We start from the raw sequence: 6,774 nt of genomic DNA on the forward strand, positions 1-6,774 counted from the left end.
TCCAGAATAAAAACATGGGAATGGATGTTGGGAATGAGGAATTGGGGTTAATGGGCCTTACAGACAAAGGCTCTTGCAGTCTGGGATCAAAACCAGCAATTATAATGAGGCCTAGATTCTGGTCACTATCTGTGTTCGCCTGATGTCAATGATGTTGTGATGAACTATTTATAAATACTAATCGAGTCGTATTAGGAAATTATAAATACCATTAACAAGTATTCTATATTACATATGAAGATCAAAGTGTTTCTAACTGCATAAGCCTCAGTATTTTTCTTCATGGCAAATAGTGTGGAGTTGCACATTGACCTCCATGATGTAGGTTTCTGTGAACTTTGGAGCAATGCAGAGAGTGGTATGATAACATATCAAGAGATTACAACTGCAACACAAACCGCACGAACAACAACCGAAATAGTGCCGTCGTTGCCAAAGATCAACATGGGTTGTCATTGTGCTGCTGACCCTAAAAACTAAATAGTTTGCAACAGCTTGAAAACCAGACCCAGATGAAGACACACCAGAGGGTATTACGGTTGTCACCTGAATCCCCACACAACGTGGTGTCATTTGGCTCATGAGCTCATCTGATTTAGTCAAACCTGCTATCACATTAAGTTCTGCTTGGGAAGCCAAATCCGCACCTTTTGCCATCAAAACAGTCAATTCAATCCGCCGCCTGCCCTGGAGGCCAAGTTCAACACAGATCGTGGTGATAGCGTAGTTGGTGTCAGTGTTTCCCCTCCCCAGATACAGTGTCAACACGCTCTCAGTTCCCGGGGAGGCCCCAAGGGGCCCCTTGCCTCCGGTCGCTACGCTGGTTATTTCCATTAACCTCTGGTATTTGGAAACAAGACAAACTGGATTTGCCCGGTTCACACCTATCACCTCAGACCCGGCATGCCGTAGTTGTTGTCAAGTACACAACGTTCCACCGCCAATACATGTGCGTCTTGTCCTGCAGACGGATGGACAGAAGGGTGGTAGACAAGAACACACGCACCCAAACGCACACACACACACACACACACACACACACACACACACACACCGACACTCTCCCTAACACACACACACACACACACACACACATACACACACACACACACACATACACACACACACACACACACACACACACACACACACACACACACACACACACACACACACAGACACACACACACACACACGCACACACACACACACACACAGACACACACACACACACACACACACACACACACACACACACACACACGCATGCACACATGCCGCATATGCAATATGTTCAATGTTTCCTTGGAAATGAGATTAGATAGCACTAAGGGCTTAAGATCCAATTGGAAAGAGAAAGACGGAGAGCGAGAGAGAGAGATAGAGAGAGAGAGAGAGAGAGAGAGAGAGAGAGAGAGAGAGAGAGAGAGAGAGAGAGAGAGAGAGAGGTGTGAAGGAGGGATAGTGGATGGGGGAGCGACCATTGCTCACGCTGCACTGGTGCGGAGAGGGAACATAACAGGCAAGCATAACATGTGATTGGTGGATCACAGGTCCCTCTGCGCTACTACAGCAGTGTGCAGCTCTTCTTGGTAACGGGCGGGGTTACCATGACAACTGTAGAGGTTACAAGGGAGGAGGAAGGGAGTCAAGCCTACTTATGGAGAATTATCTATTTTTAACAATTATCTACATCACACACACAAATACACACACACACTCTCTCTCTCTCTTACACACACACACACACACACACACACACACACACACACACACACACACACACACACACACACACACACACACACACACACACACACACACACACACAAACACACACTCTCTCTCTCTCTCTGACACACACACATTCACACACACAAACACACACACACACACACACACAGACACACAAATTGACTCATAGTCTTAGCTGATTGTATTAGGAGAAAATGCTGACATTGTTTTGGTGGATGGCATAAGAATTATGTTTAGAAATGCTCTTCCCTATTCATTTATGCATTAACCTTGCAACACCTTTACCATCAATACACATTAGGAAGTAAATAATAAGACCTTTTTTTACCTGTGCGATGCATGAAGAAATACATTTAATAAGCTTGTTGGCTTATCATTCAAGCAAATAGGCAGCATTCTCTGCAGTCAATCCAAATAACAACAATAGCTTGCAGTAAAAACAAGAAATGCTATACAGTATTTGGTGCGGGCAGCGCTAACACCCCCCACTGTAATATGCTGCTGACACCCAGCACTAAAGGTGATGTATGGGTCTTCTGCTTTAGTCAAAAGGTAGCGGCAACAGCTCTGGGCCAACCCCCAGACTCTCCTACCACGACTACTACTGTTGGTAGCCTTTCTCCCTAAGCGAGTGATGATGAAATACACATTAAAGCACCACAAAGCACAAACCCTCATCTGTATTCACACACGCCCCCATCAATGGAGTGCCCCAATATGGCTATGAGGAAAAAACAAATGGGATAACACACACACACAATCACACACACACACACACACACACACACACACACACACACACACACACACACACACACACACACACACACACACACACACACACACACACACACACACACACACACACACACACACTCTCGCACGCACAAGGATATTTCCCACTGCTCCTACTGGAGAGAAGCGGAGCTCAAGGACATCGCTCTGCTCTGCGGGTCGAGGGAGATAGGGAACCAATGAGGTGAGAGAGCAAACGGAGAGGACTGAGGCAGAGAGAGGAAGGGCAAAGGGAGAGGACCGAGGCAGAGAGAGGAAGGGCAAAGGGACTTCAAGAGAGAGAGAGAGAGGGGGGGGAGAGAGAGAGAGAGAGAGAGAGAGAGAGAGAGAGAGAGAGAGAGAGAGAGAGAGAGAGAGAGAGAGAGAGAGAGAGAGAGAGAGAGAGAGACTCAATTCAGTAAGAATGGATTAGGGCTTGATTGATAGGATGATAAATCCAGAGACATTCCCAAAGGTATTGATTTGAAAGACGCCATATCACACAGTATATCCCGGATGAAATATTCCACAATATAACAAGACTTAATAAGGATACGCAATAAGGATATGTGATGCCCGCGATGCATCGATTTAGTTTCACTCCTAACAGAAAAGGACATTTGACCTGTTTCATCACGTGTCCCAAGTGATCTCTGCACTGCACCCCTCAAGAAGAAAAACAAACCGAAGTCCCCCATGGATGTTGAAAGGCAGAACCATGACGATCCCATGGACAGATATATGTGTTTATAACACACATAGCGTCTCATGTACCACTGGGTAGCTCGCCCGTCTCTCCCCGCTCTGAGAGGCTGAGGAGGTGTCTGCCGGCACAGCGGTGCTGGGCCCGTTGGAGAGCCTGCGTTGGCCCTCCTCCAGGGGCTCAGCGGGCCAGGTGAAACCCACCCCGGAGCGCACGCCGCCCGGTCGATGGCCAGCCAATAGCCATCCTGCTCCTCAGAGGAGCCAACGCCACCCCCACCCTCGCAAAACATGGCTCCAGTGATGGGGGATTGTAGGGTATGGGGGGAGGGAGAGGAGGATGTATAGAATGAATGGGAGGGAGGGCGGTGGGGGGAGGAGAGAGTGGGGCGGAGCGGTGGAGAGCAACAGAGTAATATTACAGGGGACTCACTGAAGGACAACAAGTACAAAAGACCCAAGAGCTGGGCTGCAAAAGAACTGTTGTCCTGGGAGTGTGTGTGTGTGCTTGTAAATGTGTTTGAATGTGTGTGTGTGTGTGTGTGTGTGTGTGTGTGTGTGTGTGTGTGTGTGTGTGTGTGTGTGTGTGTGCTTGTGGGTGAATAGGTGTGTGTGTGTGTGTGTGTGTGTGTGTGTGTGTGTGTGTGTGTGTGTGTGTGTTTGTGTGTGTGTGTATGTGTGTGTGTGTGTGTATGCTTGTGGGTGAATAGGTGTGTGTGTGTGTGTGTGTGTGTGTGTGTGTGTGTGTGTGTGTGTGTGTGTGTGTGTGTGTGTGTGTGTGTGTGTGTGTTGGTGAATAGGTGTGTGTGTGTGTGTGTGTGTGTGTGTGTGTGTGTGTGTGTGTGTGTGTGTGTGTGTGTGTGTGTGTGTGTGTGTGTGTGTGTGAGTGTGGGGGTGTGTGGGGTGGAAACCCAGATTTAGCATCAAGTCCCGGCTCCCTCGCCTCTCCTTCCAGAAGGAGTGAAGGTGGAAAGGACGGAGGGGTTTGATGTGCTACCTGGCAGGGGCTGGGGTGTTGGACTCCCAGCAGAGACACATTCGTCTGCAGCCAACCTGTGCAGCGACCCTAATCCCTGTGGGTCTCTGACCTCACTGTACACTGGAGTGAGTGGGATGGATCAAAGGGTCAATAGTAAAATAGAGATACAGAGTCTGACAGGCAGGGAAACGTTGTCTGTAAAGAACATAGACACATGGAGCAAGGTTAGGCTTGAAATGCATCGATTTGGCCATGGAATGACCATGAATATTTTATAATGATGGTTATTTCTCGATTTTACTGATGCATCCTCCAACCCTCTTGCTACACTCGCTCACGAGTGCTCTGTTAAACAGGGAAACACTGGACTCTGGTGGACAGAGCCATGCATAACCACAAACTAAACCAATAGATCTGTCTCATTAATGTACTCACTACCGAACCCTTACCATATACGGTACGCATGGTATATGCAGCCCTATAGCATACAATTAGGATATCTATGCGATGTCACAGTACACTTACAATGATTTTTATTTTGCACAAAGGATTTACAGTGCACACAGGTTAATATGAAGACACATACTTAATAATGTTACTTTCAGCAAGGCTGACGGTCACTATTCTAGTCGTTTTGGACAATACATCTTGACCTTTTGACCTCTTCACATGTAGACATCTTGAATTCATCCTTAGGTCCTTGTTACAGTACAAAGCCAGATGTATGTCTTGAAAGTTCTAATCGTACACATGATGACATCAGCGATGCAGTGTTGAACCACATGCTTATCGACCACCCCTCACCCCTTCACTTCATCATTATTTAAGCTCCTATCAGTCCTGGGCTGAAACCACCTACACCTTCTAGTTGGCAATTAATAGAAAAAAAAGAATTTCCAAAAGGAATTAATTATTAAATGAAGGTTGTATTTCACAAACTTACAAAGGCACCCTGAGTAACTCCTGTTGGAAGACACCCAGATTTGTGTTTATAATAGGGCGCCCAGCATGAAATATATGATATAGTGCTTTGGAGAGAAAGTCCTCAAGTACTGAGCTACGGTCACGCTCCCCCCTCCCTCTCTCTGTCTCCCTCCCTCTGTCCTCTCATACTATAATAATGTCTCAGTTCAATCTTTCGTTCACATTTTCGTCTTTACAACAAAGCACATATATGCTTGCATACACGTTCACAGACACACAGCAAGCAAACATGTAGTGGCAGGATGCAGGTATGGATCCAGCTCACCAGGATACCTACAGGCAGGGCTCAGGACGTGGAGGGGTCAACGCCAGTCTCCTCCTATTGGCTGCGAGGGGAGAACCCATCCCACTGCAGTCTACCCACGCCGCCATGTGTAGTGTTATTGTTAGCAACAGCACAGTGCAGCGAGGTCAAGATAGGACTGTACATTCACAGTACCTCTCAGTGCAACACAATCCAGCTGAAACACACACACACACACGCATCTCTTTCCACGACTACCGCTCAGCACCTCCCCACTCTCTCTCTCTCTCTCTCTCTCTCTCTCTCTCTCTCTCTCTCTCTCTCTCTCTCTCTCTCTCACTCTCTCCATCTCTCTCTCTCTCCATCTCTCTCTCTCTCTCTCTCTTACTCGCCCTCTCTGAAACCCCCAATCATCCATTCCTATGTCTGCTGTCGTCCTTTTACCCACTGTCTCTCTCTCTTGCTGTCTCATCCCTTCTTTTTGTACAGAGTCCACAGTCTGCCGCCGTTCTCTACACTCAGCGTCATCCGTCTGTCTGTCTGTCATCCCTCTTACTTTGTCTCTCCTCTCCTCCTCATCCCTCTTCCTGCTTCGGCCTTTACTTCGAAGCCTGAATCCACTCTGCTTGAATGTTCTCTGTGCGTGCATGTATTTGTGTGTGTGTGTTTGTGCTTTAAATTTAGACCTGGAATCTATTGAATACGTCAAATACAAATGCCTATGACTTTGAGGCGGTCATCCGCCAAGCGTACAATCACATACTAATACCATAAATACTAAGATGGCATAAACAGTTGTGAAATATGTAGTATGACACTGCATATTGCTCTCGGTTCGTCTTACTAATTAATGATACGTAAATTGAAGTATCATATCTATATATATGTATATATAGTATACTGTACATATATATGTTTACATGCGTCTCTGTATTACGGCAATTTAAGGACTAGCTGCTGAGCAACTGCCTTGTTGGCTGTGCCCTGTTTTACCAAATAGCCTAACCATGTATTATAACACACACACACGCGCGCACACACGCACGCACGCACGCACGCACACACACACACACACACAGTGTCCAACAAATAAACAGGAAAGGACAGATGATCAATCAGTTCCTGTTTGTGGATTTAGAAACAACTTGCCTCATTAGAGTTAAAGTGCAAATGCATCACACAAAGTAGTAGTCTATCTGTTCGCTCTTCACCACCATCGCACTAGCATGCCCACTGGGTCGTGGTGTGGTGTGTGAGTGGCGTGCACATAGACGTTTGTGTGCACGAGCGTGTGCATGACCCAGAGATCTCCATAGAAGACACACAGGGAGCCTCC

This window comes from Gadus macrocephalus, chromosome 15 (genome assembly GCF_031168955.1).
Source record: "Gadus macrocephalus chromosome 15, ASM3116895v1".
NCBI lineage: Eukaryota > Metazoa > Chordata > Actinopteri > Gadiformes > Gadidae > Gadus > Gadus macrocephalus.